This window comes from Rhinoderma darwinii, chromosome 3 (assembly GCF_050947455.1).
Source record: "Rhinoderma darwinii isolate aRhiDar2 chromosome 3, aRhiDar2.hap1, whole genome shotgun sequence".
Lineage (NCBI taxonomy): Eukaryota > Metazoa > Chordata > Amphibia > Anura > Rhinodermatidae > Rhinoderma > Rhinoderma darwinii.
The window spans coordinates 395,315,198-395,340,624 of NC_134689.1; the positions used below are offsets into that span (position 1 = coordinate 395,315,198).

Genomic DNA, 25,427 nt, shown 5'->3' on the forward strand with positions numbered 1-25,427 from the left:
GATTTGCATAGCTCCGCCTCCTTTGGGAAAAAGCCATGGCCTCAACCAGCAACCCTGCAACCCAGGGGCGTAGCTAAAGGCTCATTGGCCCGGGTGCAAGAATTCAGCTTGGGCCTCCCTACCCATCATCACATCATTCTGACGGCGCGCACACGTCAGGACTCAGGAGCGAGGCAGTGACTGTATTACACAGCCGTAGCCCCGCTATCATAGTCATGTGTTACTATACTGTATTGTGTTGGATTGTGCAGTTTGCGGTGGAGAGAGGAGGGGGGGGGCTGTAATTTAATGCCCCCCCCCCTTTTCCACCGCAAACAGCACAATACAATACAACACAATACATTACAACACATTACATTACAACACCACACAATACATTACATTACAGACTGCAGCTTACCTGGAGTCCTCCGAACCGACTCTTCCACTCCACTGTCTGGAAGACGTGTCACGTGAGAACACGGTCACATGGTACACTAAGTGTACCATGTGACCGTAGTAACCAGGAAGTGCTGGCTTCACGGCACAGAAGATTTATTTAGGAAGCGTGCTGTATGGCAACGGGGGCCCGTGGGCCCCCCAGGCTTAGGGGCCCGGTCGCAACTGCGACCGCTGCCACCCAGATGGAGAAGGGTGATGGACCAAGCCTGCAGACCCAGGCCAGGGCATCTCCTCCTGAAGCCTCGTCAGGCCACCAGGAGGCTGAACCAGGCCGCCCCAACCCTGGAGCCCTGGATGATGCAGACGGTGGCCCTGAAGCTGAAGGAGGTGGATGGGAGAATGCCGGACATGAAGTTTTCTGCCAGAAGATGCTCCTGGACCAGGGCTTCACTAAGCTGGAGACCATGAGCATTCAAGCCTTCATGACTGGGATCTTCTTTGTGACCTTTGCATCGATCAACATCTGCAGAAGATACTGGGAGATGGTGAAAGCGGCGAGGCCTGAATCCCATTTCTCTTGCTTCGTGGGCAACTGCCCTGTCCAAAGAGAGGAAAGACGGGTGACGGTCTCAATGCGGAACCCACATACACCCGGCAAAGACATCACCACGCTCCTAAAGCGGTTCTGCACAGTGGTGAGGGAACCCACCCACATCCTGCATGGACTTGGCTTCTGGACTGGCAAGTGGTCGGTAATCGTCCGACTAAACAAAGACTCAAGCGTGGAAGACGGCCTCCAGCACCTGCTCCAGTCATTCTCGCTGGGCAACTCCTACGGCCTCATCTACTACCCGGACATGCCGCAAATCTGCAGGAGATGCAGCAAGAAGGGTCATTCGATGAAGGACTGCTGGGTAACAGGACACGAGACCAAAGACTGACCGAAACGGACAATGTGCAACCTCTGCAGACAAGCAGCCCACTCCTACAAGGACTGCCCGAAGAGGGAGCGATCCTGGGCAACTGTAGCGGCGAAAGCTCCAGCGGCGCAGAAGACTGGGAAAAAGAACGATGGTAAGAAGATGACAGTCCCTCCCCCCCTCAACCGGCCCACCCCACCCTCCCCAACCCCCTCTCCCCAACCCCCTCTCCCCAACCCCTCTCACCCCCACTAAGGCTCTCAGCTTCTCCTACCCACCCACCTCAGTGGTCCTGTCACCTGCACCCCTCCCAACCCAGCATCCCTTCTCCCCAGCTCCAGCAGCACTAACATCTTCCCCTCCAGCTGCTGGAGGACTTTCCTTGGAGGATTTTCCCCTCTTGTCTCCTCAGGAGCCATCCAGAGGAAGAGAAAGGTGAGGGACAGCCTAGCTGCTGATTCCTCAAAGAGAAAAGTCGTGTAAATCTGCAAAGATTCCCTTGCACAGCAGGAGGAAATGGAGCAGATGGTGGAGGAACTCGTGTCTGAACCTGAGGTCATCGACTTCACAACAGACATCCAGGTGGCTTCAATCCTGCAACAATATTTGGCAGAGAGCCTGCTGGATCTACCGGACCCGCCAAACTCCAGAGAGGAGGATCCGACCGACAGGATTGGTAACTAAGGTATATTGTTTATTCTCCCTCATGGCTGCTAAACTTAACATCTTTAGCCTCAATGTGAGGAGTGTTAGAGATAGCTAGTTTGCGGCCGCTTGTTGGTCGTAGATGGTTCCTGGGCGCGAGAGCCGATTAGGTTCATCAACGTGTATGCCCCCCCCATGAAGGCTGAGCGCCTGGAACTATTCCAGACCCTACGGACCCAGCTCGCCGCCACTAGGGCAGTAGTGATGGCCGGGGTCTTCAACTGCCCCATCGAAGAAGATGGACGAAGTTCCAGCACTTCAAGCAAGCTGGATGTCAGTCCCAAACTGCTTATCGAGATGGTAACCTAAACATCCTTGCAGGACGTTGTGGGCTCCATGGGGAACGGCTCTGTGAGCTATTCATGGAGCCGACCCCATGGCTCACTTCGTTCTCAGATTGACTTTGTGTTCACCTCCCGGGCAGTCAAGCAGCATGGGCACTACATGGTCACCTGCTTCTTCTCTGACCACAGGGCCATTCTCTTCCAGGTTGCCATCGGCCACGGTTTCCCTCCCAGCCCTGGCTCCTGGCAGCTGAATTGCGCCCTGCTGGAAAGAGAGGCGGTACTTGTTTATCAGAAAAGTGATTAAAAAAAGGACAACATTCCTTTATCAGAAAAGTTATTAAAAAAGCTAAAGCTATTCAACAAGGGGGGCTCATCTTCTGTGGAGACATTAATATAGTTACACATGCTCGGTTGGATAGATCTGTACCCTCTGCTAGAGGGCCTCCTGATATAGGGGATATTTTATTAGAGGAGAACCTCCATGATGTTTGGAGATACCAGCATGCTTCAGAGAGAGACTATTCCTTCTTTTCCTCTCCTCATCAGATTTATTCAAGGATAGACATGTTTTTGGTGGATAGAGGTATGCTTTTAAATTCTATATCTTCGGATATTGGAACTATAACTTGGTCTGACCATGCCCCTATTGAACTAGTAATTTCTGACAAATATGACTTACCCCCTAGATCCCCTTGGAGACTTAGAACTCACCTTTTGAAGTCCCCAAAGGTTCAAACGTACATTGAAAAGGGCTTATCTGAGTTTTTTTAAATTAATGCTCCCTCTGCTTCTTCTCCGGAATTATTATGGTGTACCCATAAAGCCTTTGTGAGAGGTTTATTTATACAAGTAGCATCTAGGGCCAAAAAAGAAAGAACCTGAGAAATAGATGATCTCTTACATAAAATCCAACAATATGAGGGTTTAACCCCTTAAGGACGCAGTCTAGTTTTGGCCTTAAGGCTCAGAGCCCGTTTTTCAAATCTGACATATTTCACTTTATGTGGTAATAACGTCGGAATGCTTAAACCTATCCAAGCGATTCTGAGATTGTTTTCTCGTGACACATTGGGCCTCATGTTCGTGGTATAATTTGGTCGATATATTCAGTGTTTATTGGTGAAAAATTGCAAAATGTAGAGAAAATTTTGAAAAAATAGAATTTTTCTGAATTTAAATGCATCTGCTTGTAAAACAGACGGTTATACCACCCAAAATAGTTACTAGTTCACATTTCCCATATGTCTACTTTGGATTGGCATCGTTTCTTTTATTTTTCTTGGACGTTACAAGGCTTAGAACATAAACAGTACTTTCTCATATTTTTAAGAAAATTTCAAAAGCCTTTTTTTTAAGGTACCTCTTGAGTTCTGAAGTGGCTTTGAGGGGCCTATGTATTAGAAACCCTGATAAAACACCCCATTTTAAAAACTAGACCCCTCAAAGTATTCAAAACAGCATTTAGAAAGTTTTTTAACCCTTCAGGCATTTCACAGGAATTAAAGCAAAGTGGAGGTGAAATTTGAAAATTTCATTTTTCTTGCTGAATTTCAATTTTATTCATTTTTTTTTCTGTAACACAGAAGGTTTTACCAGAGTAACACTACTAAATATGTATTGTCCAGATTCTGCAGTTTTTAGAAATGTCCCACATGTGGCTCTACTGCGCTCGTGGAATAAAACACAAGCCCTAGAAGCAAAGAAGCACCTAGTGCATTTTGAGTCCTCTTTTTTTATTAGAATATATTTTAGGCAGCATGCCAGGTTTGAAGAGGTGTTGAGGTGCCAAAACAGTAGGAATCCCCGAATAGTGACCCCATTTTGGAAACTACACCCCTCAAGGAATTCATTTATGGTTGATGTTACCATTTTGACTGCACAGTTTTTTCACAGCACGTATTTGAATTGGGCTGTGAAATGAAAAAAATGACATTTTTTCCAATAAAATGTCATTTGTGATCAAAATTTCTTATTTTCACAGGGAACAAAATACCCCATTTTGTTGCCCAATTTGTCCTTAGTGTGGCAATACCCCATTTGTGGTGATAAACTGCCGTTTAGGCTCATGGGAGGGCTCAGAAGGAAAGGAGCGCTATGTGTTTGCTGGAGTACAGATTTTGCTGGATTGGTTTTCGGGTGCCATGTCGCATTTGCAGAGCCTCAGAGGTATCAAAGCAATGGAAACCCGCCAGAAGTGACCCCATTTTGGAAACTACACCCCTCAAGGAATTCATTTATGGTTGTTGTTAGCATTTTGACCGCACAGTTTTTTCACAGCACCTATTTCAATTGGGCTGTGACATTAAAAAAAATGACATTTTTTCCAATAAGATGTAATTTTTTATCAAAATTTCTTATTTTCACAGGGAACAAAATACTCCATTTTGTTGCCCAATTTCTCCTGAGTGCAGCAATACCCCATTTGTGGTGATAAACTGCCGTTTGGGCTCATGGGAGGCCTCAGAAGGGAAGGAGCGCTGTGTGTTCTTTGGAGTGCAGATTTTGCTGGTTTGGTTTTCGGGTGCCATGTCACATTTGCAGAGCCCCAGAGGTATCAAAGCAATGGAAACACACCAGAAGTGACCCCATTTTGGAAACTACACCCCTCAAGGAATTCATTTATGGGTAATGTGACCATTTAGACCCCATAGTTTCTTCACAGAACTTATTTGAATTGGGCTGGGAATGAAAAAAATATATATATTTTCCAATAATATGTCATTTTAGCTCAAAACTTCTTATTTTCACAAGAAATAAAATACTCCATTTTGTTGCCCAATTTGTCCTGAGTGCGGCAATACCCCATTTGTGGTGTTAAACTGCTGTTTGGGCCCATGGGAGGGCTCAGAAGCAAAGGAGCGCTATTTGTTCTTTGGAGTCCAGATTTTGCTGGATTGGTTTTCGGGTGCCATGTCGCATTTGCAGAGCCCCAGAGGTATCAAAGCAATGGAAACCCACCAGAAGTGACCCCATTTTGGAAACTACACCCCTCAAGGAATTCATTTATGGGTGTTGTGACCATTTTGACCCCATAGTTTTTTCACAGAACTTATTTAAATTGGGCTGGGAATGAAAACAAAATTATTTTTTTCAAATAATATGTCGTTTTGGCTGAAAATTTCTTATTTTCACAAGAAACAAAATACCCCATTCTGTTGCGCAATTTGTTCTGAGTGACGCAATACCCCATTTGTGGTGATAAACTGCCGTTTGGGCCCATGGGAGGGCTCAGAAGGAAAGGACCACCATTTGGCCTACTGGGGATTTTCTAGTGCGAAGTCATGTATGCAGAAGCACCTGAGGTACCAGTACAGTTGAAACCCGCAAGAAGTGACCCCGTTTTAAAAACTACACCCTTAAGGCATTCATCTAGAGGTGAAGTGAGCATTTTGACCGGAGACCTACACCCCATAAACTGTAATGTGGGTTCTCCCGGGTATGGCAATACCCTACATGTGGCTGTTATCAGCTGCCTGGGCACACAGCAGGGCCCAGAGGGGAAAGACGAGGGGGGATAAGCTGTGTGGAGTGCATCAGGGTAAGTAAAATTGGGGTAAATTATAAACCAAGGGATATATGATACATTTTAAAACACTCTTTCATACAGAGCTCTGGTTATTCGGGACACGCGTCACATTGATATATTGTGTCATCCCTTATAGCAAACTTTGCACCTCTTTTGACTTTTTCCCTTCTTGCCAGTTTGGGGAACTTCTCCTGGAAAGTGTTGCCGCCCTGGTACGATGCGTGTGGCCTCGCTTCCAGAAGTACTGGGTGCCCCCCCATCTTGGTCCCTAAAGATTAGGTTCTTGATAATCACCTCTTGAAATTCCAGGAAAGTTCCCGTCTGGCCTGCACATCGACGTAGCACGTACGCATTGTACAAAGCCATCTGTATGATGTGCACGGCCAGCTTCTTATACCTCACCGCATGGCGCTGTAGGGCTTCAGGATTTGATCTGACAAGTCCATCCCTCCCATGTACCTATTGTAGTCCAGGATGCAGTCTGGTTTGGGGGTGGCCTTTCCTTCATATATCCTAAACCTGTAGGTATACCCTGATGCACTCTCGCACAGCTTATACATCTTCACGCCATACCTTGCCCTCTTACCCGGCAGGTACTCGCGGAATTGAACCCTCCCTTTAAAATGTACCAGGGACTCATCAATAGAAATACACTTCTCGGGGGTGTATGCTTGGGAAAACCGGGCACTGAAACGGTCTAATAGGGGTCTCCGTTTATACAAACGGTCAAAACTGGGGTCATCTCGGGGTGGGCACGGCTCATTATCAGTATAATGTAAGAAGCGAAGTATTGCCTCATTCTTTATTTTTTTAGGTTCCAGTTCAGTTCTGAAGTTGCTTTGAGGGGCCCATATATTAGAAACCCCTATCAAACACCCCATTTTAGAAACTAGACCCCTCAAAGTATTCACAACAGCATGTAGAAAGTTTATGAACCCTTTAGGTGTTTCACAGAAATTTAGAGCAAAGTAGAGGTGAAGTTTAAATTTTATTTTTTTTAAGAAAATCCTCTTTATTCCATTTTTTTTACAACACAATTGGATTTATCAGAGAAACGCAACTTAATACGTATTGCCCAGATTCTGCAGTTTAGATAAATATCCCACATGTGGCCCTAGTGCGGTAATGGACTGAAGCAGCGGCCTCCGAAGCAAATGAGCACCTAGTGGATTTTGAGGCCTCTTTTTTATTAGGCACCATGTCCGGTTTGAAGAGGTCTTGTGGTGCCAAAACATTGGAAACCCCCCAAAAGTGACCCTAATTTGGAAACTAGACCCCTTGAGGAATCCATTGTAGTTTACTTGGGGTGCATGCGGCTTTTTGATCAGTTTTTATTCTATTTTTAGGTGGCGTGGTGACTAAAAAACAGCAATTCTACTATTGTTTTTTTTTTTTTTACAGCGTTCACCGTGCGCTATAAATGACATATTCACTTTATTCTGCGGGGCGATACGATTACGGCGATACCAGATGTTTATAGTATTTTTTTATGTCTTATGGCGTTTGCACAATAAAATAAGTTTTGTAAACAATCATTCACTTTTTGTGTTGCCTTATTCTAAGAGCCAGAACTTTTTTAAAAAACCCTGAAATTACGCCATTCTTCTTTGCATCTTAAATTTTCACTACAGTTCAGTTGTGAAGCGGCTTTTAGGGCCTTATATATTACAAACCGCCAAAAAGTCACCCCATTTTAAAATCTTCACCCCTCAAAGTATTCAAAATAGCATTTCGAAAGTTTCTTAACCCTTTAAACGTTTCACAGGAATTAAAGCAACGTAGAGGTGAAATGTTCAAATTTCATTTTTTTTTTTGCAGAAATTCATTTTTAATCTAGTTTTTTGTAACACAGAAGTTTTTACCAGGGAAACGCAACTCAATATTTATTGCCCAGGTTCTGCAGTTTTTAGAAATATCCCACATGTGGCCCTAGTGTGGTAATGGACTCAAGCATCGGCCTCAGAAGCAAAGGAGCACATAGTGGATTTTGGACCTCCTTTTTATTAGAAAATATTTTAGGCACCATGTCAGGTTTCAAGGGCTCTTTCGGTGCCAAAACAGTGGCAATCCACCAAAAGTGACCCCATTTGGGAAACTACACCCCTTGAGGAAATTATCTAGGGGTATAGTGAGCATTTTGACCCCGCAGGTTTTTTGCAGAAATTATTGGAAGTAGGCCATGAAAATGAAAATCCTCATTCTTTCAAAGATAATGTAGGTTTAACTAATTTTTTCTAATTTCCACGAGGACTAAAGGAGAAAAAGCACCACAACATTTTTAAAGCAATTTCTCCCAAGTAAAACAATACCCCACATGTGGGTATAAACGGATGTTTGGACACACAGCGGAGCTTAGAAGGGAAAGAGCGCTATTTGGCTTTTGGAGCTCAAATTTAGCAGGAATGGTTTGCGGAGGCCATGTCGCATTTACAAAGCCACTGAGGGGACAAAACAGTGAAAACGCCAAAAAAGTAGCTCCAAATTTTTAATTTTCTCAACAAATAAAGGAAAAAAAGAACCCCAACATTTGTAAAGCAACTTCTCTGGAGTACGGCAATACCCCACACGTGGTCATAAAATGCTGTTTGGGCACACGGCAGGGCTCAGAAGGGAAGGAGCGCCATTTGCTTTTGGTGTACAGATTTTGCTGCATTTGGTTTCTGGTCGCTATGTTGCATTTGCAAAGTCGCTGTGGGACCAAAACAGTGGATACCCCCCAGAAGTGACCCCATTTTGGAAACAACACCCTCAAGGTATTCATCTAGGGGTGTAGTGAGCATGTTAACCCTGCAGGTGTTTTGCAGAAATTCGTGTGCACACGATGTGGGAGAATGAAAATGGGAATTTTTCCTTAGATACGCCAATATGTGGTGCCCAGCTTGTGCCACCATAACAAGACAGCTCTCAATTATTATGCGGTGTTTCCCTGTTTTAGAATCACCCTACATGTGGCCCTAATCTTTTGCCTGGACATTCGACAGGGCTCAGGAGTGAAAGAGTACCATGTAAAATTGAGGCCTAATTTGGCGACATATAAAGTATTGGTTCACAATTGCAGAGGCTTTGATGTGAAATAATAAAAGAAACCACTGAGAAGTGACCCCATTTTGGAAACTGCACCCCTCAAGGCATTTATTAAGGGATATAGTGAGCATTTTCACACCACGTGTCTTTTCCATAAATGATTGCGCTGTGGAAGGTACAAATTAAAATTTTTCCCTAGATATGCCAATTCAGTGTCAAATATGTCGTGCCCAGCTTGTGCCACTGGGGACACACACCCAAAAATTGTTAAAAGGGTTCTCCCGGGTATGGTGATGCCATATATGTGGAAGTAAACTGCTGTTTGGGCACACTGTAGGGCTCAGATGGGTGGGAGCGCCATTTGGGTTTTGGAGCGTGGAATTTGCTTGGTAATAGTTTTGTTTGGAGTATCACTGTTGTTTCCGTTTATAATGTGGGGCATAACTGAGCTGGGCAGAGTACATCAGGGGCATAGTCAGGTGGTATAATAATAAGGTAAAAAAATAATAAAATGATCCATAGATGTGTGTTACGCTGTGATCGATCCTTTCTGCACAGGCCGGTGTCGCACTGATAAATGTCCTTCCTTATCCCCCTTTTGGTCCACACTCCGCACCTTTGCAGTTTGGGGAATTTTGCCGGGAAAGTGTTGTCCTGGTATAATACGGGCACCGTCGCTTCCAGCAGATATGTTTGGGCCCTCCCCTTCCTGGTTCCCTAATTTTAGTGCCTTGATACATCGCCTTTTGAAACAGAAGAAATGTTCCCCTCGGGCCTTCACAACTGGATATTTTTCTTTCCTGACTTATTGGAGCCTTAACTTATTTTATTTTTTCATAGACGTAGTGGTATGAAGGCTCTTTTTTTACGGGACGAGCTGTAGCTTTTATTGGTACCATATTGGGGTACATGCGACTTTTTGATCACTTGTTATCCTTTTTTTGGGAGGCAAGGTGACAAAAAAAACAGCAATTCTGCCATAGTTTTTTAGTTGTTTTTTTTTATACAGCGTCCACCATGCGTTATAAACTACATGTTACCTTTATTCTGCGGGTCAGTACGATTCCGGCGATACCAAATTTATAGAACTTTTTTATAACTTTTTGCACAATAAAATTACTTTTGGAAAGAGAATGTATTTTTTCTATCGCCATGTTGTGAGAGCCATAACTTTAAAAAAAATTCGCCTTCACGTAGTGTAATGTGTTCTAACTGTCATTGTGACGTAACTGTCACACTGACAGGAAGCAGAGGAGGAACGGCCGGAGGCTGATCCTCCGAGGCTTCCGTACATGGCAACCCGGAGGTCATTGGCTGGCCTCTGGTTGCCATGATAAGGATCGCCAGCCCCCGCAAATACATGTGGGGGGCTGCCGATCCGCTGTAAACCTCTTCGATGTGGTGATCGCAATCGACCACCGCATCGAAGGGGTTAATTGCCGATTTCAGCGGCGACAGGCCGCTGATCGGCAACAGGGAGAGCAGGGCTGACACCCTGCACAGTTAACCGCCGCTGCGGTGTAGCGCCGCGCGGCGGTTAACTTTTAAAGCGCGGACGTAACTGTACGCCCAGGTGCGCGAAGTTACTGCTTATCTGGACGTACAGTTACGCCAAGGTGCGGGAAGGGGTTAAAATAAATTTTATTTATTTGTGTTCTCATGTTCTACTTTTTACTTTCTTTTACTTCTCTATGGGGGCTGCCATTTTTTTTTTTTCATCTCTGTATCTGTCCATTAACGACATACAGAGATGGAATACGGCACATACAGCCCCATAGAGAATGCGAAAGGGAGCCGTTCCATTCACTATAACGTACGCCGTCTGTGTGGGAACAGCGCATGCGCCGCTCCCACACAGACCAAAAGGAAGGTCTTCGGCAGAGCAAAATCCGGCACCAGTTTCATGTGGGCCGGAAGCCGCGGCCGGACAGTAAGATGATGAATTCCGGTCGCGGCTTCCGGCCATATGTGAAGGCGCAAGGAATAGGAGCAGAGGCTGCAGCGGCAGGTAAGTTTTGTTTGTGTATGTAATGTGTGTATTTTGTTCGTGTTATACTGTCTGATTAGCACTGTATCTAATCCTCCTACACTGTGCATTCACTCAGAAAATGGCGGCACACAGTGTAGGAGGTTTGAAGATTCAGCCCCCTCCTTCTCCTGGCACTAGCCAGGATAAGGGAGGGGGGATTGTGTGAGGACACTAGAGCAAGTGTGTCTACCCCAATTTTGCAGCATAAAGCAATGAGGTTTCTTTACCAGATTGCCAATGCTGCAATTTTGGGAATTGGGAATGTTTTAAATTAGAATCTAATATATAATATTTCCAGACTTATGAAAAAATAAAAAAAAATTAGAAAAAAGTGTAATCACTTATATACTAACTGTTTAACTGAGAAAAAATAATAATTCTAGCAACACATTTCCTTTAAGGCTTGTGTCGCTGCTCTAGAGTGTTTATGGAGACCAGGTCAACTACACAATCTATCTTTGACAATACTATTCAGTCTCCAGAGAGACTGTCAAAAATTGCAATGCTGACTATATTTCAAGTCATCACAGTGGGGTATTGGTAAAAAGTTTTCAATCAGCAATAATCACGCCTCGGATACACCTCATTGGCTATGATACTGCCACTGCGCAAAGCTACTGATAGATGGGAGAAGCTGCAGCCTCCGTACCTTGAACTCTTTTCACACTGCGCAGACGCATATACAGTAAGCATGGAAGAATATAAAGCAAAGGATTCTGGGAGTGAATATGCTAATAAACTCCTCCCTCAATCATGAACAATAGATAAAAGAAGAAAGAAACTTTTAGTTTCACCCTTTTGGCTACGATCAAGTGTAGTATCTTATTGCTTCTCGGCCTTTTCGTTAAGATCAAGTGTAGTACCTGATCAAGCTGAGGTTAGTAATCATCCATACTGGTGGAAGTTTGGACCATCGTAGGGGGATGACAGAACGCCGAGGTGTGGGCAGGGAACCACAACGGTCATCGCTCTGGTGTACACATTTGGTTTAAAGGTACCATTTGTAGGTGACCAGCCGACTGCCGGATCGAGGTCAGGAGGTCGGGTAGTTTGGAAGCCCGAGTTGCTATGTGCCCCAGGGCTGGTGACCCTGGGGTGCCCTAACTCACTGGGGGTGGGATCCCACTGAGTGAAGGCACTCCTCTTTCACACTTCTGAGCACACACCTTTATTCTCCCGGCCTTCTGGCTGGGAGATGAGGAATTTTAATACCTGGCGGATGTCCAGGCTGTATCACAGCACACATCCACATATTTAATTTTGTTTTTTCACTGTGTGTTTGTCACAAGGATTTTGGGACCCTCCTGAGGTCTAGGGGGAAAATGTGTGGCCATCTGGTTACGGTTTCCCCTGCAACCCAGCCTCCCTTCCCTTCTTCTTCGGAGAGGTAAAAAAATCTGTTCTTATCAGTCCTTTTAAGGGCATATAGCTCGGAGAACCACTGGGGGCTATTAACATTAGCTTAGTGATCAAAGAGCGTACCAGATGAAGCCAGCGATGATCCAGAAGGGAGAAATCGCCTTCGGGGATGAAGCTCCGGAAGATCGCTGCCGGGAAGAAGGAGAACTGTGACAGAGACCGTCGGAGAAGAGCCGCTGCTGGAGGGGATCTTCGAAGAAGCTCGACGAGGAGCCGCTGCGGAAGAAATTTCGTGGAAGAACCTCGGCCAGCAAGGAGACGATTTGCATAGCTCCGCCTCCTTTGGGAAAAGCGCTAGCGAAGACTCTCCCTAAGCCTTAACCAGCAACCCTGCAACCCAGGGGTGTAGCTAAAGGCTCACTGGCTTGGGTGCAAGAATTCAGCTTGGATCATCAATCATCAAATCATCGAACGCCGAGGTGAGGGCAGGGAACCACAACGGTCATCGCTCTGGTGTACGCATTTGGTTTAAAGGTACCATTTGTAGGTGACCAGCCGACTGCCGGATCGAGGTCGGGTAGTATGAAAGCCCGAGTTGCTATGTGCCCCAGGGCTGGTGACCCCGGGGTGCCCTAACTCACTGGGGGTGGGATCCCACTGAGTGAAGGCACATTTGCACGCACTCTTCTTTCACACTTCTAAGCACACACCTTTATTCTCCCGGCTGGGAGATGAGGAATTTTTTATACCTGGCGGATGTCCAGGCTGTATCACAGCGCACATCCACTTATTTAATTTTGTTTTTCACTGTGTGTTTGTCACGTTTGTCACAAGGATTTTGGGATGCGGTGCCCTTTTGGGACCCTCCTGAGGTCTAGGGGGAAAATGTGTGGCCATCTGGTTCCGTTTTCCCCTGCAACCCGGCCTCCCTTCTTCGGAGGGGAGGTGCACCTTTGATGCAGGCTCCTAGGTGGACACAGGGGTGGCAGCCCAGGTAGAAGCCTAGGAGTGTGTTTGGGTCTCCCTAAGCTTCGGCGAGTGGGGATCACCGATCCTTGATCCTCTAGGCCTATGGCTTGGAGGGTCGAGGAATGGTTATGCGGGGCCTCTCTCTTTTAAAAGAAGGGCTGTAATAGACTGCATCCTTGTGCACTTTTTGTGTGGCACCTCTGCACTTTTTATGCACTTGGGTGATAAAAAGCACGACTCGGGCTTTCAAAAAAAATAAAAATAAATCATCATCAATCATTCCCCTGCGCGCGCCTATGCCCAGATGCCTTGCCCAACAGCCCCCATAATATAATGCCCCCACACAGTATAATGCCCCATAATGTATAATGCCCCCCATAACAGCCCCATACCGTATAATGCCCCCCATACAGTATGATTCCCCCATATCAGCCCCCATGCAGTATAATGCCCCCCATCTTATCAGCCCCCATGCAGTATAATGACCCCCCCGCAATATCAGCCCCCATGCAGTATAATGCCCCCATCTTATCAGCCCCCATGCAGTATAATGACCCCCCCCCCCCTGCAATATCAGCCCCCATACAGTATAATGCCCCCATATGTGCATAATAGAAAAATAACATAATTACTTACACATAATTACAACACATTACATTACATTACAACACATTACATTACAACACCACACAATACATTACATTACAGACTGCAGCTTACCTGGAGTCCTCCGAACCGACTCTTCCACTCCACTGTCTGGAAGACGTGTCACGTGAGAACACGGTCACATGGTACACTAAGTGTACCATGTGACCGTAGTAACCAGGAAGTGCTGGCTTCACGGCACAGAAGATTTATTTAGGAAGCGTGCTGTATGGCAACGGGGGCCCGTGGGCCCCCCAGGCATAGGGGCCCGGTCACAACTGCGACCGCTGCGACCCCTATAGCTACGCCACTGCTGCCACCCAGATGGAGAAGGGTGATGGACCAAGCCAGCAGACCCAGGCCAGGGCATCTCCTCCTGAAGCCTCGTCAGGCCACCAGGAGGCTGAACCAGGCCGCCCCAACCCTGGAGCCCTGGATGAAGCAGACAGTGGCCCTGAAGCTGAAGGAGGTGGATGGGAGAATGCCGGACATGAAGTGTTCTGCCAGAAGATGCTCCTGGACCAGGGCTTCACTAAGCTGGAGACCATGAGCATTCAAGCCTTCATGACTGGGATCTCCTTTGTGACCTTCGCATCGATCAACATCTGCAGAAGATACTGGGAGATGGTGAAAGCGGCGAGGCCTGAATCCCCTTTCTCTTGCTTTGTGGGCAACTGCCCTGTCCAAAGAGAGGAAAGGCGGGTGACGGTCTCAATGCGGAACCCACATACAACCGGCAAAGACATCACCACGCTCCTGAAGCGGTTCTGCACAGTGGTGAGGGAACCCACCCACATCCTGCATGGACTTGGCTTCTGGACTGGCAAGTGGTCGGTAATCGTCCGACTAAACAAAGACTCAAGCGCGGAAGACGGCCTCCAGCGCCTGCTCCAGTCATTCTCGCTGGGCAACTCCTACGGCCTCATCTACTACCCGGACATGCCGCAAATCTGCAGGAGATGCAGCAAGAAGGGTCATTCGATGAAGGACTGCCGGGTAACAGGACACGAGACCAAAGACTGACCGAAACGGACAATGTGCAACCTCTGCGGACAAGCAGCCCACTCCTACAAGGACTGCCCGAAGAGGGAGCGATCCTGGGCAACTGTAGCGGCAAAAGCTCCAGCGGTGCAGAAGACTGGGAAAAAGAACGATGGTAAGAAGACGACAGTCCCTCCCCCCCTCAACCGGCCCACCCCACCCCCCTCTCTCCAACCCCTGTCACCCCCACTAAGGCTCTCAGCTTCTCCTACCCACCCACCTCAGTGGTCCTGTCCCCTGCACCCCTCCCAACCCAGCCTCCCCAGCTCCAGCAGCACTAACATCTTCCCCTCCAGCTGCTGGAGGACTTTCCTTGGAGGATTTTCCCCCTCTTGTCTCCTCAGGAGCCATCCAGAGGAAGAGAAAGGTGAGGGACAGCCTAGCTGCTGATTACTCAAAGAGAAAAGTCGTGTAAATCTGCAAAGATTCCCTTGCACAGCAGGAGGAAATGGAGCAGATGGTGGAGGAACTCGTGTCTGAACCTGAGGTCATCGACTTCACAACAGACATCCAGGTGGCTTCAATCCTGGAACAATATTTGGCAGAGAGCCTGCTGGATCTACCGGACCCGCCAAACTCCAGAGAGGAGGATCCGACCGACAGGATTGGTAACTAAGGTATATCGTTTGCACTAACCTTCTTTATTCTCCCTCATGGCTGCTAAACTTAACATCTTTAGCCTCAATGTGAGGAGTGTTAGAAATAGGACTAGATGTCAGATGGTTAACTTTTCTTTCTAGACAGTCGAGTGATGTATTTATGCTGCAGGAATGTACTCTCCCCTCTTCCAGGTCATACTACCATCTGACCAGGCAGTGGACCCATGGCCCGTCCTACTGGTCAGGTGGGGGCGACTGTAAATCTGCAGGGGTTGCCATCCTGATTAGGGGAAGCGTGTTCACTGTTGACTCTGTCCAGGAGCTCGTCTGCTGCCGCTTGTTGGTCGTAGACGGTTCCTGGGCGGGAGAGCCGATTAGGTTCATCAACGTGTATGCCCCCCCATGACTATTCCAGACCCTGCGGACCCAGCTCGCCGCCACTAGGGCAGTAGTGATGGCCGGGGTCTTCAACTGCCCCATCGAAGAAGATGGACGAAGTTCCGGCACTTCAAGCAAGCTGGATGTCAGTTCCAAACTGCTTATCGAGATGGTAACCTAAACATCCTTGCAGGATGTTGTGGGCTCCATGGGGAACGGCTCTGTGAGCCATTCATGGAGCCGACTCCATGGCTCACTTCGTTCTCAGATTGACTTTGTGTTCACCTCCCGGGTAGTCAAGCAGCAAGGGCACTACATGGTCCCCTGCTTCTTCTCTGACCACAGGGCCATTCTCTTCCAGGTTGCCATCGGCCACGGTTTCCCTCCCAGCCCTGGCTCCTGGCAGCTGAATTGCGCCCTGCTGGAAAGAGAGGCGGTACTTGTTTATCAGAAAAGTGATTAAAAAAGGACAACATTCCTTTATCAGAAAAGTGATTAAAAAAGCTAAAGCTATTCAACAAGGGGGGCTCATCTTCTGTGGAGACTTTAATATAGTTACACATGCTCGGTTGGATAGATCTGTACCCTCTGCTAGAGGGCCTCCTGATATAAGGGATATTTTATTAGAGGAGAACCTCCATGATGTTTGGAGATACCAGCATGCTTCAGAGAGAGACTATTCCTTCTTTTCCTCTCTTCATCAGATTTATTCAAGGATAGACATGTTTTTGGTGGATAGAGGTATGCTTTTAAATTCTATATCTTCGGATATTGGAACTATAACTTGGTCTGACCATGCCCCTATTGAACTAGTAATTTCTGACAAATATGACTTACCCCCTAGATCCCCTTGGAGACTTAGAACTCACCTTTTGAAGTCCCCAAAGGTTCAAACGCACATTGAAAAGGGCTTATCTGAGTTTTTTAAAATTAATGCTCCCTCTGCTTCTTCTCCGTAATTATTATGGTGTACCCATAAAACCTTTGTGAGAGGTTTATTTATACAAGTAGCGTCTAGGGCCAAAAAAGAAAGAACCCTAGAAATAGATGATCTCTTACATAAAATCCAACAATATGAGGGTTTAATGAAACAAAATCCTTTACCAGGTTATATTGATATATTGAAAAACTTACAAAATAAGTTGAAATCCTTGAATTTGGGCTATTATGAAACTAATTTGAAACGAATGAAATGGAATTTCTACTAAACAAATCCATTATTAGTTCCTGCACCGGAGAAACATGCAGGGACCTCCACTTATATATTACAGGACTACATTACCAGTAACTCCCTGCTGATCCCTCCAGGACAGCAGCTGAGGGGATTTCATTGCCCACCTAACACTTTTATTACTGATTTATTCCATTTTTTGACCTGTCGCATTTCAAAAACCAGAATTTTTTTCATTTCCCGTAGACATCGCCGTGTAAGAGGGCAAGTTGTATTTTTGAACTGCACCATTTTGGGGTACATATAATTTATTGAATAATTTTTTTCGGGGGGTAATTTGAAAAACCCTGAAATTACGCCATTCTTCTTTGCATCTTAAATTTTCACTACTTACCGTCTTGTATAAATCACATAATATGTTTATTCTCCAGTACGTTACAATTACAGCAATACCAAATTTATGGAGGTATTTTAAGGTTTACCACTTTTGCACAATGAACTCCAACACAAAACAAACAGGTAGCAAAATCGATGTGATATAAAATAGTATAAATCTTTGTCAAGTTTATGAATCTTAAAAAATGTGCATTTCTGTGTATTTTATTACTGACTCTTTTTTTATTTAACATTACTTGTTTTATTTTTTATTATTAATTTCACTTTTTTTTTTAATCCTATAGGGGGATTTCTCATTTTGATTTTTCTTGAATGTACGTGTATATAACAATACACTGATCATACACAGGCAGTTGTTAGGTAAAATAAGCATCAGCCCCCGCTCACAGTAAAATGACCATCAGCCCGCCACCCACAATAAAATGACCATCAGCCCCCCCACTCACAGTAAAATAACCATCAGCCCCCCCACTCACAGTAAAATAACCATTAGCCCCCCCACTCACAGTAAAATGACCATCAGCCCCCCCACCTACAATAAAATGACCATCAACCCCCCACTCACAGTAAAATGACCATCAGCCCGTCACTCACAGATTCCCCCTGTTGATAGTGCCACATAGCCCCCTGTAGGTAGTGCCGCACAGCCCCCTGCAGGTAGTGCCGCACGGCCCCCTGGTATGTAGTGCCACAAAGCCCCATGGTAGGTAGTGCCACACAGCCCCCTTGTAGGTAGTGCCACACAGCCCCCTTGTAGATAGCACCCCCTTCCTGTAGATAGCGGCACTGTAGCTCCCTGAAGGAGTGAAGTCTCACTGTGGCCGGGGATTCCACTCCACTTAATGTCTCTGTCCATATATGGACAGTGACATCAGGGGCAACTCCTGAAGCAGAATCCCTGTCTACAGTGTTGCCGACGCTGTGACCGGGGATTCCACTACAGGAGAAGCCCCTGTCATCTGTGTCCATTTATGGACAGTAACGTCAAGGGCTTCTTCTGGAGTGGAATCCCCGGTCACAGAGTCACCAAGGCTGTGGACGGGGATTCCCCTTCAGGAATTGCGCCTGATGTCACTGTCCATATACGTTTATCAAAATGTAACAATGCACTCCTTAAATTTGCGCTAAATTGGTGCTGTAGAGGTTCGGGCTGGAAAACCCACAATGAAGATCCAAGAAATAAACCTCAAAGCACTCTAATGATCCTTGATTTTCAAAATAATTTTATTGTATTCAATTCGTGAATTCGTCATATGGTTTGTAGCGATTTTGTTGTTGACGTTTCGGCCTAACCTAGGCCTTTATCACAATCGCTGTGTAATGGCAGGAAGGAGGTGAAGGGAAAGTGAGCCCTAATCTAGCCCACCGCCCTTCCCTGCCTACTTGCAACGACCCGCCCTAGGCGACGGGGTACAACTGGGCGGCGGTCCCTACGCTGTCTAAGTGCACGGGAGAACAAACAGGGAACACGCAAGGGAAGGGGCAGTAGCCCACGGAACGCCGCGAGGAAACGGAGCGGTGAATGAGTAGTCAGGACCAGGATGAAGTGGAGTATACAAACGTGAGCACGGAGAAGGAAGCAAGCCAGGGGCAAAGCGAAGCAGTTTAAGCGGAACTGCAGCAAGGCAGAAGCACGGCAGAAGCAGGCTGGAGCAAGCAGCAGTGGGGCCAGGAATCCAGAAGAATTACAAGCACTGAGGAAGAGAACACGGCAGGTAATAATGGACAGGGGGCGGAGCTAACTCCGACTGACCAGGCCGCGATAGGCTCTCCCACTCCTGAGCCTGCCACCCTGGTTGGTGGGAGCCGGTGTCAGTCTAAGAGGTCTGGCCTCAGGTGTGGATTGATTAATCCCAGGAGTATACCTAGACGTAGTACCTGGCAGATCCCTAACAGTACTCCCCCTTTTATGAGGGGCCACCGGACCCTTACTAAGAGGACCCGGTTTAGTAGGGAAGAGAAGGTGGAACCTCCTGATCAATACCCCAGCGTGAACATCACGAGCAGGTACCCAAGTCCTCTCCTCCGGCCCGTATCCTCTCCAATGGACCAGGTACTGGAGGGAGCCCTGGACCATCCTACTGTCCATAATCTTGGCCACCTCGAATTCCACCCCCTCAGGGGTGAGAACGGGAACAGGAGGTTTCCTCGAGGGAGACCAGGACGGGGAGCAGCGTTTAAGGAGGGAGGCATGGAAGACGTCATGTATGCGAAAGGATGGGGGCAGCTCTAGACGGAAGGATACAGGGTTGAGGACTTCAATGATCTTATAAGGTCCAATAAATCGGGGAGCAAACTTCCTGGACGGGACCTTAAGGCGCAAGTTCCTGGACGACAACCAGACCAAATCCCCGACGACAAACCGGGGGTTAGCAGAACGTCTACTATCAGCCTGAATCTTTTGTGCGCTCTGGGACGCCTCTAGGTTCTTCTGAACCTGGGCCCAGACTGTGCACAGTTCCCGATGAACATCCTCTACCTCAGGATTATTGGAACAAGCAGGGGAAACGGAGGAGAACCTTGGGTTAAACCCGAAATTACAGAAAAACGGGGAGACCCCTGACGAGTTACTGACCCGGTTATTCAGGGAAAATTCAGCAAGGGGAAGGAATGAGACCCAATCGAATTGACAGTCAGAGATGAAACACCTTAAATATTGTTCCAGGGATTGGTTAGTCCTTTCCGTTTGGCCATTAGTTTCAGGATGGAAGGCGGAGGAGAAGGACAGATCAATCTCCAACTTTTTACAAAAAGCTCTCCAAAATAAGGAAACAAATTGTACCCCTCTGTCAGAAACGATATTGACTGGGGCCCCATGGAGACGCAGGATGTGTTTCACAAACAAAGAAGCTAACGTCTTGGCGTTAGGTAGCTTCTTAAGGGGCACAAAGTGGCACATCTTGCTGAAGCGGTCTACTACCACCCACACCACCGACTTGCCCTGAGATGGGGGCAAATCGGTGATAAAATCCATGGAGATATGGGTCCAAGGTCTCTGGGGAATGGGCAAGGAACGTAGTAGGCCCGCAGGTCGGGACCTAGGGGTTTTGGACCTAGCGCAAACCTCACAAGCGGCGACGTAAGCCCTAACGTCTTTAGGCAACCCAGGCCACCAATAGTTTCTGGTAATGAGGTGTTTGGTGCCCAAGATGCCAGGATGACCAGATAGAGCAGAGTCATGGTTTTCCCTGAGTACCCTTAGCCGGTATTGCAGGGGAACAAACAGTTTGTCCCCAGGGACGTTCCCGGGAGCTGAACCCTGATCAGCCGCGATATCAGAAGCTAAATCAGAATCCGTGGCAGAAACGATTATACCAGGAGGCAAAATACAAGCAGGATCCTTCTCGGAAGGAGGATTGGCCATGAAACTACGTGACAGAGCATCAGCCTTAATATTCTTGGACCCAGCCCTATAGGTAACCAAGAAATTAAATCTGGTAAAGAATAGTGCCCACCGAGCTTGTCTAGGATTAAGCCTCCGGGCCGATTCTAGGAAAACCAGATTCTTGTGATCCGTAAGGACCGTTACCCGGTGTCTGGCCCCCTCCAGGAAGTGCCGGCACTCTTCAAAAGCCCATTTAATGGCTAGAAGTTCGCGGTTGCCAATATCATAGTTACTCTCCGTGGGCGAAAACTTCCTAGAGAAGTAAGCACAGAGGCGAAGATGGGTGAGGGAGCTGGTACCCTGGGACAAGACGGCCCCCACTCCCACCTCGGATGCGTCAACCTCCACAATAAATGGCTCCTCTTGGTTGGGCTGAATCAGCACGGGGGCCGAGATAAAGCACTTCTTGAGGGTCTCAAAGGCCTGGACGGCCTCAGGGGGCCAATGGAGGACATCAGCACCCTTGCGAGTAAGGTCCGTAAGAGGCTTCGCGACGACCGAGAAGTTGGCAATAAATCTCCTGTAATAGTTGGCGAACCCTAAAAAACACTGTAACGCCTTAAGGGAGGCAGGTTGGACCCATTCCGCCACAGCCTGAACCTTGGCAGGGTCCATGCGGAATTCATGAGGAGTGAGGATTTGCCCTAAAAATGGTATCTCCTGTACCCCAAAGACACATTTTTCAGTCTTAGCAAACAGATTATTCTCCCGAAGGACCTGGAGCACCTTCCTGACATGCTCCACGTGGGAGGACCTGTCCTTGGAAAACACCAGTATGTCATCAAGGTACACAACAAGAAAATTACCCAGGTAATCTCTCAGGATTTCATTAATAAAATTCTGGAAGACAGCAGGGGCATTACACAACCCAAAGGGCATGACCAGGTATTCGAAATGACCCTCGGGTGTGTTGAACGCAGTTTTCCACTCATCCCCCTCTTTGATGCGGATCAGGTTATATGCCCCCCGTAGATCGAGCTTAGAAAACCATTGGGCTCCCTGAACCTGATTAAAAAGATCCGGAATCAAAGGAAGTGGGTACTGGTTCCTTACGGTGACCTTATTCAGGTTACGATAATCAATGCACGGCCTAAGACCACCATCCTTCTTCCCCACGAAGAAGAAGCCAGCACCTACAGGAGAAGTCGAGGGGCGAATGAAACCCTTGGCCAGGCATTCTTGGATATACACCCTCATAGCTTCACGTTCAGGACATGAAAGATTAAATATCCTACCCTTAGGAAGCTTGGCACAAGGCACCAAATCGATGGCGCAATCGTAATCTCTATGGGGGCGCAACACCTCGGAGGCCTCCTTAGAAAACACATCGGCGAAGTCCTGAACAAACTCAGGAAGCGTGTTTACCTCCTCCCGGGGAGAAATAGAGTTAACAGAAAGACATGACATCAGACATTCACTACCCCATTTGGTGAGATCCCCAGTATTCCAATCAAACGTGGGATTATGCAACTGCAACCAGGGAAGACCTAATACCAGATCAGACGATAATCCCTGCATCACCAGTACAGAGCACTGCTCCAAATGCATAGAGCCAACCAGGAGTTCAAAAACAGGAGTATGCTGAGTAAAATAACCATTAGCAAGAGGAGTGGAGTCGATACCCACTACCGGGACAGGATAAGGTAAATCAATAAAAGGCATTTTTAGAGACATAGCAAATTCCACAGACATGATATTAGCAGATGAGCCAGAATCCACGAAAGCACTGCCCGTGGCAGACCGGCCAGCAAACGAGACCTGAAAGGGAAGCAAAATTTTATTGCGTTTCACATTAACGGGAAATACCTGTGCGCCCAAGTGACCTCCCCGATGATCACTTAGGCGCGGAAGTTTTCCGGCTTTTTATTCTTGCGCCTGGGACAGGTGTTCAGTAGATGCTTGTCGTCCCCACAGTAGAAGCAGAGACCATTCATTCTGCGAAACTCCCTACGTTGTCGAGGGGACATGGAGGCCCCGAGTTGTATAGGTACCTCCGAATCCTCCGTGGAGGGGCGAGGAGACGGGACCTCGGGGGGGATCGCAGAAAAGTCAGAGGGGAGCACATTGAAACGTTCAAGCTGACGTTCCCTGAGACGTCGGTCAAGTCGTACTGCTAGGGCCATAACCTGGTCAAGGGAGTCAGAAGAGGGGTAACTAACCAGCAGATCCTTCAGGGCGTCAGATAATCCTAACCTAAACTGGCACCTTAGGGCCGGATCGTTCCACCGAGAAGCTACGCACCACTTTCTAAAATCAGAACAGTATTCCTCAACCGGTCTCCTACCCTGACGTAAGGTCACCAGCTGACTCTCGGCTAAAGCAGTCCTGTCAGTCTCGTCGTAAATGAGTCCGAGGGCAGAGAAAAAACGATCAACAGAGGAAAGTTCAGGGGCGTCAGGAGCCAAGGAGAAGGCCCACTCTTGGGGCCCTTCCTGGAGTCGGGATATGATGATACCCACCCGCTGGTTCTCGGAACCTGAGGAGTGGGGTTTTAGGCGGAAATACAGTCTGCAACTCTCCCGGAAGGAGAGAAACGTCTTACGGTCCCCTGAGAACCGGTCAGGTAACTTGAGGTCGGGTTCTAGAGGTGAGGTGAGGGGTACTACTAAGGCAGCGTCACCCTGGTTGACCCTCTGGGCCAGGGCCTGGACCTGTAGGGAGAGGCCCTGCATCTGCTGGATCAGGGTCTCAAGGGGGTCCATGATAGGAGAAATGGTAGACTAGGTATGGGCTTGTAATTATGTAATGGCAGGAAGGAGGTGAAGGGAAAGTGAGCCCTAATCTACCCACCGCCCTGTCCCTGCCTACTTGCAACGACCCGCCCTAGGCGACGGGGTACAACTGGGCGGCGGTCCCTACGCTGTCTAAGTGCACGGGAGAACAAACAGGGAACACGCAAGGGAAGGGGCAGTAGCCCACGGAACGCCGCGAGGAAACGGAGCGGTGAATGAGTAGTCAGGACCAGGATGAAGTGGAGTATACAAACGTGAGCACGGAGAAGGAAGCAAGCCAGGGGCAAAGCGAAGCAGGTTAAGCGGAACTGCAGCAAGGCAGAAGCACGGCAGAAGCAGGCTGGAGCAAGCAGCAGTGGGGCCAGGAATCCAGAAGAATTACAAGCACTGAGGAAGAGAACACGGCAGGTAATAATGGACAGGGGGCGGAGCTAACTCCGACTGACCAGGCCGCGATAGGCTCTCCCACTCCTGAGCCTGCCACCCTGGTTGGTGGGAGCCGGTGTCAGTCTAAGAGGTCTGGCCTCAGGTGTGGATTGATTAATCCCAGGAGTATACCTAGACGTAGTACCTGGCAGATCCCTAACACGCTGAATGTAGTTTTAGTGTCATACAGACAATATTCTGACATTGGAGCGTCTGGTAGACGCCGCTTCAGCCCTATACTAATACTAAAACTACATTCAGCGATTGTGATAAAGGCCTAGGTTAGGCCGAAACGTCAACAACAAAATTGCTACAAACCATATGACGAATTCACAAATTGAATACAATAAAATTATTTAGAAAATCAAGGATCATTAGAGTGCTTTGACTGTCCATATACGGACAGAGACATCAAGAGGAGCGCACCATGAGCGGACCCGCCGGCCACACAGGGATTTCGCTCCTTCAGGGAGCTACAGTGGCGCTAGTAGAGTGCAGAGCAGGGAGATACCTCCCTGCTCTGCTATAGTACGCCGCCGGCCATGCGGGGGGGCCGTTTCGACGGGCGGCACGCCCTCCTCCTTCCCCCACTGAGCCCTGGCACTTACTCTCTCCACCTTGCCCCCTCATACCCACCAGCTGTCTCTGCCCTGCCCCTCCAAAGAGACCCTACTAGTTTGCTTTTTATCGCTGCCTTTCCTCCCACCCCTTTACTTTGTGCCTGCCCCAATAGTGAGGGTGGCCCCAGACTCCTTGGCTGTATGGGGCCCAGAAATTTCTGATGGCGGCAATAATTATAGAAGCCATAATGAGATGTTTGAGTCCCATAGAGGAGCTAAAAAAAAGTATTATAAAGTTTATAGAAAAAATAAATAAAAATGAAAGTGTTTTTATTCTGCAAAAGTAGTACAACATAAAAAAGGTTTAAATTTAGTGTCGCCGTAATTGTATCAACAAAGAGAATAAAGCTATTGTGTTATGTATACCACACGGACAGAGCCAAAGAATGGCGCAATCGCTTTTTTTGTATCCCCCAAAAATAATAAATGTTATACAATATGTATGTTTAAAAATACAACTCGTCCCACAAAAAACAAGCCCTCATACGGCTAATAAAAAGATATGCCGTCCTTAAGGGCTTAATATTGTGTCTGCTGTGCTACCCAGTGCCCCCTAATACTGTGCTGCCCTATGGCATTCAAGATGCTGGCTATAATACTGTGCCTCTCATGCTGCCCAGTGTCTCCTAATTCTGTGCCTGCCAAGCCCACAGCAGAATTATTTTTGAGGCTTTTGTGGTGAATTTGCTGCATATTTGTGTTACGTATTTCAGTCCAAAATTTCACATATGATGAAATTCTGCATTCTTTCTCGCAGCTGCAAAATTCCTCGTTCACATTCTTCTGTATTTGCGTCAGTGTTTCGGTAATCCAGCTTTATCTTTTGTATTATAG

The 25,427-nt window shown here is 47.4% G+C and overlaps 1 non-coding gene and 1 pseudogene across 1 annotated transcript; one reads left to right on the forward strand and one right to left on the reverse strand.

Moving 5' to 3' along the window:
- Positions 1–636: 636 nt before the first annotated feature.
- Positions 637–2,597, forward strand: LOC142750550 (uncharacterized; annotated as a pseudogene).
- Positions 2,598–11,347: 8,750 nt separating this feature from the next.
- Positions 11,348–11,488, reverse strand: LOC142751327 (U4 spliceosomal RNA). Its single transcript, XR_012882878.1, has one exon. It is a non-coding gene; the product is annotated as a U4 spliceosomal RNA (small nuclear RNA).
- Positions 11,489–25,427: the final 13,939 nt, after the last annotated feature.